Below are 10771 nucleotides of genomic sequence, written 5' to 3' on the forward strand. Positions count from 1 at the left end.
TCTACAGGATGATCTAAATTAATTATAAATATGAAACACAAAATAATTGATCGCATAAGTATTTACACCCTTCAAGTCGGTTTTTCGTAGATACACCCTTGGCAGTAATTATAGCCTTATCTACTTTGCAATCTGGACATTGCAATTTTTCCCCATTCTTCTTTACAAGACTGCTCAAGCTCTGTCAGATTGCATGGGAATTGTGAATGAGCAGCCCTTTTCAAGTCCAGCCACAAATTCTCAGTTGGATTGAGGTCTGAACTGTGACTTGGCCACTCCAGGAAATTAACTTTGTTGTTTTTAAGCCATTCCCATGTAGCTTTGGCTTTATGTTTTGGATCGTCTCAATGGAACACAGATCTTCTCCCAAGTTGTAGTTCTCTTGCAGACAGCATCACATTTTTCTCCAGAATTTCCCTGAATTTTGCTGTATTCAGTTTACCCTCTACTTTCACAAACTTTCCAGGGCCTGCTTCAGTGAAGCATCCCTAAAGCATGATGTAGTCACCACAGTGCTTCATGATAGGGATGGTGTGGTTTTGATGATGTGCATGTTTGCCGAATACCAAGTCTGCATTTAGTCGGACTTCAGAGTCTCCCACATGGCTTCTGGCAAAGTTTTTTTTCAAAAGTGGCTTTCTCGTTGTCACTCTCCCATAAAGCTGTGACTGGTGATGCACTTGGGCAACAATTGTTGTTAGCACAGTCTCTCCCATCTCAGCTGTTGAAGCTTGTAACTCCTCTGGAGTTGTCATAGGTCGCTTTGGTGGCCTCCCTCACTAGTCCTGGTCGGCTGTTGGTGCAGTGACATCAGCGCAGGACTACGGAACGGAGGTTCCCTGGTTCCAGTTGGGCAGTTCATGAGTACGCTTTCCATCCGTGCCGGGTTGAGTGTTGAGCTTGCAACTTGACCTCATAAAATGAAAGAAAAATACTGCGAAATGTCTGTGTGAGGAGTGGTGCACCACACAGTCTTTTGTTCCGTGCCATGTAAGGCATGAAAATGCCCGACACTGGCCTCTCAGGCGTGAGTCGACGTCATCATCTCACTAGTCCCCTTCTTGCACTAGGACAGCCTGCCCTTGGCAGATCTACAGCTGGTCCGTATTCATTCCATTTCTTGATGATTGATTTAACTGCACTCCAAGGGATATTCAGTGACTTGGAAATGCTCTTGTTTCCATCTCATAACTTGTGCTTTTCAATAACCTTTTCACAGATTAGCCTGGTGTGTTCTTTTGTCTTCATAGTGTAGTTCTTGTCACGATTCTGACTGACCAGCAGTTGGACCTTCCAGTATTTTTACTACAGTCAATTGAAACATCTTGGTTGCACACAGATCTCCATTTAACTAATTAGGTGACTTCTAAAACCAATTGGCTGCACCAGTGATAATTTGGTGTGTCATATGAAAGGGGGGTGAATGCAATCAATTATTTTGTGTTTTATATTTGTAATTAATTTAGATCACTTCCAAGAGATATATTTTCACTTTGACATGAAAAAGTCTTTTTCTGTTGATCAGTGCCAAAAAAGCCAAATTGAATCCACTGTGATTCAATGTTGTAAAACAATAAAACATAAAAACTTCCAGTGGGGGGCGTGGTTGAATACTTTTATAGGCACTGTATATGTCTATTAAATAGTTAAGTTAAAATAACTAGTGCAAAATAGCAGAAATCAAGAAGTATTGAAGTAGTGTTCATGGGTTCAATGTCCACTTAGAAGTCAGATGTCAGAGGGGAAGAAGCTGTTCCCGAATTGCTAAATGTGCACCATCAGGCTTCTGTACTTCCTTCCTGATGGTAACAGGATGAAGAAGGCATGTTCTAGGTGCTGGGGATCATTAATGATGGATGCCAGCTTCCTAAGGCACTGCTCCTTGAAGATGTCTTTGACACAATGGAGTCAGGTAGCCATGATTGAGCTGACTAACTTTACAAGTTTCTGCAACTTATTTTGATCTTGTCCAGTAGCCCCTCCCCCAATACCAGTGGTGATGCAGCCATTAGTGATCAGCGGTGATACACTAGTTGGCCTAATCTCAAATTATAAGGAGAAGAAGTCATCACCCTGACAGTGGTGTCACGAAAACAGCCTCTCCCTCAATGTCACAAAAACAAAGAAGCTAGTTGTGGACTACAGGAGAAATGGAGACAGACTAGCTCATATTGACGTCAATGGATCTGGGATCGAGAGGGTGAACAGCTTTAGATTCCTCGGCATAAGCATCATTGAGGATCTCACGTGGTCTGTACATACCAGCTGTGTGGTGAAAAAGGCACAACAGCACCTCTTTCACCTTAGACAGTTGAAGAAGTTTGGTATGGGTGCCCAAATCCGAAGAACTTTCTATAGGAGCACAATTGAGAGCATCCTGACTGGTATGGCAATTGTACTTCCCACTATTCAGAACATTTACAAAGACAGGTGTGTAAAAAGGCCCGAAGGATCATTGGGACCAGAGTCACCCCAATCTCAAACAGTTCCAGCTGCTACCATCTGGGAAATGGTATCGCAGCATAAAAGCCAGGACCAACAGGCTCTGGGCCAGCTTCTTCCACTAGGCCATCAGACTGCTTAATTCATGCTAATGCAACTGTATTTCTATGTAATAGTGACTGTTCATATTTAACCATCTTGTTACTGTCCTGTTATGCATACTATTTATTATAAATTACTATAAATTGCGCATTGCACATTTAGATGGAGACGTCATGTAAAGATTTTTACTCCTCATGTATATGAAGGACGTAAGTAATAGTCATTCAATACAGTCAGAATGCTTTCCACAGTACATCAGTAGAAGTTTTCAAATGTTTTGGTTGACATACCAAATCTCTTCAAACTCCTAATGAAGTATAGCTGCTGTCTTGCCTTATTTAGAGCGGCATCAATGTGTTGCGTCCACGTTAGGTCCTCAGAGATATTGACACCCAGGAACTTGAAGTTACTCACTCTCTCCATTTCTTATCCCCCTATGAGGATTGGTTCCTTCGACTTACCCTTCCTGAAGTCCACAGTCAGCTCTATGGTCTTACTGACGTTGAGTATAAGGTTGTTGCTGCAACACCATTCAACTAACTGGTATATCTCACCCATGTACACCCTTTCTTCACCATCCGAAATTCTGCCAACAATGGTTATATCATCAGCAAATTTATAGATACTCTGCCTAGCCACACAGTCATGGGTGTAAGAGAGAGTAGACCAGTGGTCTAAGCACACAACCCTGTGGAGTGCCAGTGTTAATTGTCAGTGAGGTGGAGATGTTATTTCAAATCTGCACAGATTGAGATCCTCTGGTTAGGAAGTCAAGGATCCAATTGCAGAGGGAGGTACAGAAGCTTTACAAAGGCTGTAGCTTTACAATCAGGACTGTAGGAATGATGGTATTAAATGCTAAGCTATTGTCAAGAAACAGCATCCTGAAATAGGTATTTGCATTGTCCAGGTGATACAAGGTTGCATGGCGAGCTATTGAAATTGCATCTGCTATAGACCTATTGTGGCAATAGGCAAATTGCAGTGGGTCCAGATCCTTCCTGAGACAGGTGTTGGTTTTAGCCATGACCAATCTCTGAAAGCTATTCATCACCATAGACGTGAGTGGTATTGGACAATAGTCACTGGGGCAGCTCACACTGCTCTCGCTGGGGCGCTGATATAAATGTTGCCCTTTTGGAGCAAGTGGGAACTTCTGACCATAGCAATGAGAGCTTGTAAATGTTCCTGAAGTAGAGTTGTTGGTGAGGTTTTTTGGGTGTGACATTAATGCATTTAGACCAGGACAAGCTATTAGTAATGTTCACCCCTAGGAACATGAAGCTGTCATCTTCCACATTGGGGTTGAAAGGGAAAATAAATCCGCCTGGAGCAGACTCAGTGGCAAAATGGCCTAATTTTGCTGCTATGATATGATATGTATATGATATCTGCTGCTCTTATCATATGTTTGTGTTAGGGACTGATCTTTGAAGCACACCAAATGATTAATTGCCAATTTTTGCTTCTAATTCTTCAGCCGATGTATTACATAATTCACAACATTCTGCACCATTGCAACAGATTTCAACTTTAGTCACAGCATTTTTATGGGGTCAGTGGTCCACAGTGTGAAATTAGTCTTTGAGACCCAAACGTGCTTTTGTAATGTTCACTTTTAATCTTTTTATATGTATTTGAGTCATTGACTTTATAATTGACTTCTCTATACATGTCAAACTAACTGGCTTGGAGTTCCCAGGATTGGATTTGACCTTTTTTGGAACGTTAGCAATTCTCCATACCACTGATACATTCCTGTATTTAATGAGGCATGTCTCTGATCCCTTGTGTAAATAGCACGACTGATAATTGCTATTCTCCAGCATCAGACACTGCATGACGTGTGCTGATTGTAAATCTTGATTTTGTTGGTATAGGAAGTGCAGTGATATTTTTGCGGCCTGCAGATGTTTGTACCTTCTTTCACCAATACTGGGTGTTCAAGATCTCAGCAGTCTTTCCGTTATCCTTGTGTGAACGAGTAATTCTTCATGTCATTTTAAATCATCCACTTCTGTTTGAAGGTAATGTTTTAGATTCCCTCCTCAAAGGAAGTACTTTCTTTTTGCACTCATAGTTATTTAGTTAACTAAAAAGTTGGGATGTTATGTTGAAGATGTTGTTGTGGCCTAATTTGAGTATTGTGTGCAGTTCTGGTCACCTATCTACAGGTAAGGTATCAATAAGATTGAAAGAGGGCAGAGAAAATGTACAAGGATGTTGCTAGGATTTGAGGCCCTGAGTTATAGGGAAACACTGAATAGGTTAGGACTTTATTCCCTAGAGTATACAAGAATGAGGGGAAATTTGAGAGAGGTATACAAAATTATGAGGGGTATAGATAAGGTAAATGCAAATAGGCTTTCCCCATTGAGGGTGAGAATATGACTGGAAGTCATGGGTTAAGAGTGAAAGGTAAACTTTTTCACTCAGAGGGTGGTGAAAGTGAGAAATGAGCTGTTAGTGAAATCGATGGATGTAGCTTTGATTTCAACATTTAAGAGAAATTTTGATAGCTACATGGTTGAGAGGGGTATGGAAAGCTATTGTCCGGGTGCAGGTCAATGGGATAAATCAAATTAAATATTTGGCACAGACTAGATGAGACCGTTACTGGGCTGTAGTGATCTATGACAATGACTCTAGCTGCTTAATCCGTGCTAAAATGAATACAAAAGCAGGCTATGCAAATATTGCCTATAGTTTCACCCTTTTATTCTCAGTTTCCCTAACGATTAATCTGCAGGTTGAGTCTGTGAGAGGAAGGCAATGCAATGTTAGCATTCATTTTTGAGATGACTAGAGTATAAAAGCAAGGATAATAATACTGAGGCTTTATAAATCATTGGTCGGATTGTACTTGAGTATTGTGAGCAGTTTTGTGCCCCTTATCTTAGAGAGAGGTCAGAGGAGGTTCATGAGAATGATCCTGGGAATCAAAAGGTTAATGTACAAGTGTTTGATGGTCCTGGATCTGTTTTCACTGGAGTTTAGAAGAGTGAAGAGGGATTGCATTGAAACATATTAAATACTGAAAAACCTAGATAGAGAGGATGTGGACCAGAGATTTCCTATAGTGGGGGAGTCTAGGGCCAGAGGGCACAGTCTCAGAATTTAATTAATTAATTTATTTAGCAATATAGTGTGGAGTAGTCCCTTCTGATCTTCAAGCCATACTGCCCCAGTAATCCTTCAACAAACCCTATTAATCCTAACCTAATAATGGGACAATCTACAATGACCAATTAACCTACCCAGTACGTCTTTGGACTGTGGAGAAAACCCACACATTCCACGGGGAGGACATACAGATACTCCTTTCAAAACTGCGCTGGAATTGAACTGCAAACTCCAGAATATCCCAGGCTATAATAGCATTCCGCTAATCACTACACTAAAGATCCCTTTAGAAAAGAGATGAGGAATTTCTTCAGCTAGAGGGTGGTGAATCTGTTGATTTCATTGAAACAGACAGCTGTGGAGGCCAAGTCATTGGGTATACTTAGGTTCTTGATTAGTAAGGGCAAGATTACAAGAAGCAGGTAAGGAGAATGGGGTTGAGAGGGATAATAAATCAGTCATGATAGAATGGCAGAGCAGACTCAATGGACCGAATAGCCTAATTCTGCTCCAATGACATGGTCTTATGATCTAACTGATGCAGGAAGAATAAAGAACGATGCCTGGAACTGAACTCCATGTAGTGCCATCAGCTTTACTGTGCTGAAGAATAACACCCAACATTAATTCTTTAAATGACTCTTGCTTAAGTGTGGTTATAGAGAAATGTGGCTTAACATGAGACACTTTATAGGTTAATGATTTGCCCTCATGGATAGGTCGTAATGAGAGTATATGAGCTTGAGAAGTTTGTTAGGAATTGTAAAAGGTAGGAGCCAAAAGGTAGATACTTACTTTAGTAGAATTCATCTACTTACCTGGTGCTTGGCTATCAATCCCTGGTACAAGTGCAATGTAGTAAATACTGCCAGCCACAATGACCTCAAGTACTTTGTTGTAAATTTATTCCTTCCTTGAGTTGTTCTTGGCCTGACATCAACATGGTTGGACCAGGGCAGACTTTATTGCTGATGATCACTGCTGGGAACCTGAAGCTCTCAACACCATTGATGTAGACTGATGTGCACTACTCCCCCCCCCCCCCAACCCTGCCCCTACACCCTTTCTGAAGTCGATAAACTAGCTCTTTTGATGACAATGACAATGTAGGAAAGATTATGGTCATGACACCATGTCACTGTGCTCATTATCTCCTTCCTGTACTTTTTGTTATTTGAGGTACAGCTCCCTATGGCAATATCATCTGCAAACTTATAGATGGAGTTGGAGCAGAACCTAGCTATGCAGTCATGAGTATACAGGGAGTAGAGCTGGGGGCTGAGTAGATCACCAGTGTTTAGGATTATCGTGGTGGAGGTGTTGCTGCGGATCCTTACTGATTATGGTCTGTTGATCAGAAAATCAAGCATCTACTTTTGCAGAAGCGGCATCAATGGAGGGGAATAAACAGTCGATGTTTTGGGCTGCAGCCCTTCATCAGGACTGGAGTGGAAGGGGGAAGAAGCCAGGATAGGAGGCAGTGGGGAGGGGATGAAGTACATACAAGTTGGCCAGTAGGAATACAAGGTGGTGACTTTTCTCTCACCTATCACCTGCCAGCTTGTATTCCTTCCTCTCCCTCCAGCTTCTTATACTGGCTTCCTTTCCAACCCTGATGAAGGGTCTTGGCCCGAAATATTGATTGTGATTTTTTCCATAGATGCTGCCTGGCTTGCTGAGCTCCTCCAGCATTGTGTGTGTGTTGTTTGGATTTCCAGCATCTGCAGATTCTCTCGTTTGTGAAGTAAAGAAGGCATTTGGTGTGCTTGCCCTTCATAGGCCAACACATTGATATGTTATATTGAAGCTAAACAAAATATTGATTGGACTCCACTTGGAATACTGTGTAAACTTCTGGTTGCCACACTACAGGGAGAATGTGGAGAATAAGAGATTCTCCAGGATGTTGCAAGAAATGGAGAAATTATTTTGAGGAAAGATCAGATAGGCTGGAGCTATGGTCACTGGTATGTAGGAAGCTGAGTGATGAGATTATAAGATTATCAGGGGCACAGACAGGGCAGTCATTCAGTTATACTGCATGGGATTACTGACCAAGTTGCCTATCTGAATTAGTCTCATTTGCCTGTGTTTGGCCCAAACCCCTTTAAACCATTTCCATCTATGTACCTGTTCGTGTCTTTTAAAAGATATTATTATAACTATTATTTTAAGTCTATCACTTCCTCTTTCTCCCACCATTCTTTGTGTGAGAACATTTCCCCTCAGATCCCCTTTAAATCTTTGTCCTCTAGTGTTAGACCCCCTGTCCCTACTTTGGGGAGAAAGACCTTGACTCTCTGTATGCCCTTCATGATTTTTAAATAAGTCTATAAGGTCACTCCTCAGCCTCCTACACTAATTCAGATCCTGTATCTTAGTCTTATAATGTTTATGTATGCTCCCCTATGAACTTTATTGATAGAGTACAGCCCCAGAAACATCTAACACTCCTTGTACATTAAGCCTTTCATTCTCAGAATCTTTCTTTGGAACCTCTCCAGACCATCCCCAGGGTCAGCACACCTTTTCATAAGATGGGGCCCAGAATTGCTCACAATTTGTTCTTCAGTTACTGTCCAATGAATCTAAAACATTGCACAACCATCACCCTCACAGCTTAGGCTGAGCCTGAACTTCTCTGAAAAGCACATCATAGAGAACTGTGAGAATAATAGAAAGTTAAAATGGAGTCTGGGGATGAGGTGTGTCTGTAAACCCTAAAGTGCCAAGGGGAATATGGGGAGAATAGGTTATAGGAAAATAAATGATTGCTGTGAAACCTGGCATAAACTCCATGGACTGAAATAACTTTGCTGCCTTCCAGATTGTAAGGAAACAGATAAACTAATGTATTTTGTAAAAAAAAATACAATTCTTGGTGATAATACACTTAGTGGCCACTTTATTAGATACACCTGCTCATTAATGCAAATATCTAACTAGCCAATCATGTAGCAGTAACTTAATGCATAAAAAAACATGCAGACAGCTGGTGCGCGCTGTTGTTTGGACCAAATGTCAGAATGGGGAAGAAATGTGATGTACATGACTTTGACCGTGGAATGATTGTTGGTGCCTGATGGGGTGGTTTGAGTATCTCAGAAACTGCTGATGTCCTGGGATTTTCATGCCCAACCGTCTCTAGAATTTACAGAGAATGGTGCAAAAAACTAAAATAAACCAGTGACTGGCAATTCTGTGAGTGAAAATACCTTGTTGAGGAGAAAGGACAGACTGGTGCAAGCTGACAGTTACTTAAATAACCAAGCATTATAACAGTGGTATGCGGAAGAGCATCTCTGAACGACGACGTGTCAAATCTTGAAATGGTTAGGCTACAGCAGCAGCAGCAGCAGGCTACAAACATACACTGTGTCCACTTTACTAGTACTGGAAGTATCTAATAAAGTGGCCACAGTATGTATGAACCTGTATTCATTAGGGTGTGTTGTGATCTTCGGACGATCCAAAGTCCTTTACAGCCAACAAGGTACTGTTTATATCATCACTCTTACGTTGTATGAAATAACCTGACAGTATCACAATAAGAACAATTTTTATTTCAGTGAAATTTTTTCTTTTATTTACATATGTAGCATAGGTCTTTAGTGTGTAATATGGGTTTTACCCCTCCATATGTTGAAGTCTTCCATTATTTTTCATTTCTATTCCAATTTCATCAATTTAAATTAGATGTTATTTTACAATACAAAAATTATATGAAAAAGTGCAATCCTAAATGTTCCCCACCCCTCACAATTTTGCCCACTGTGAAACTGTTTACAATACTTACTCGATATTTACATAGCAGTGCAATCGATGCTAAATTATACATATTAACAAACTACTTATTTTATGCACATGGAAATAAGAGACAGGAAGAACATTCTGGGAGTTAAGACTTTATAGAAAACTTAGGTGTTGGACTCACTGATGCCATTTTGTGCATTTTCACAATTTATAGTTCAGAAGGAGCACTTTTTAAAGTTCTAAACCAAACACTGATTCAGAGATCTGGGAAATAGTTCATCAGGAAAATATGGGTAAGCAAATGATCCCAGGACTTTAGTTCATTTACTTTCGAACACGTGTAAAGATACAGAAATTGGAGGGGAGGAGGGGCAACCTAGCATTATCTTCTAAGCAGCTGTTTAAAATGCACATTTATCACTGTGTCTTAAGTAGCTGCCCTGGTAAGATATGAGCAAGGCTACTGGTTTTCCATTTATTCTATAATGAGATGGAATTGTGGAATGCCATCCCCAAAAACGCAGAAAAAGCCCAAATCGAATTGGACTGCTTCAGTCATTATAAGCATCGCCTTCAGTCTGCCAAATTACTTTTCCCTGTGTGAAACAAGCAATAAAAACAAATTGAAACACTACAGAACTCTTCCAAATATTCCAACTTCTTTTTTACTTTGCTGAATTAGAAAATATGACATAAGAACAGTATTAGGCTATTTGATCCATTGAGCCTGTTCCATTATTCCATCATGGCTGATTTTTTCTCTCTCGACCCCATTCTCCTGTCTCCTGTAACCTTCGATGAACTTACTAATGAAGAACCTATCAACCTCCACTTTAAATATACCTAATGACTTGGCCTCCACAGCCATCTGTGGCAATGAATTCCACAGATTCACCACCCTCTAGCTAAAGAAATTACTTCTCATTTCTTTTCTAAAGGGAAATCCTTCTGAGACTGTGACCTCTAGTACTAGAATTCCCCACCATAAGGAAACAAGCTCTTCACATCCACTCTATCTGGGCCTTTTAATATTTGATAGGTTTCAATGAGATATCACCCCCCCCCCCAAATCTTCTAAACTCCAGTGAGAACATGCTCAGAGCCATCAAACACTCCTCATATGTTCATCCTATCATTTCTTCATATTTCACTTTCAACCACAGGCTGTATATTCAAGGTGACTGGTCACTTTAAAATAATGTTGAAATATCCAACATTATTGTTCTGTTCTATAAAATTGGACCGGATCTGCTTTCAGTATACTGAAACAAGTTGAGGAGAGCTCCAGAAAGTTGCTGTGGTGGTGATCTTTTTACAACAGGTAGACATGTGACTAAATTCAATGATTGCA

This window comes from Hypanus sabinus, chromosome 3, assembly GCF_030144855.1.
Source record: "Hypanus sabinus isolate sHypSab1 chromosome 3, sHypSab1.hap1, whole genome shotgun sequence".
Classification (NCBI taxonomy): domain Eukaryota; kingdom Metazoa; phylum Chordata; class Chondrichthyes; order Myliobatiformes; family Dasyatidae; genus Hypanus; species Hypanus sabinus.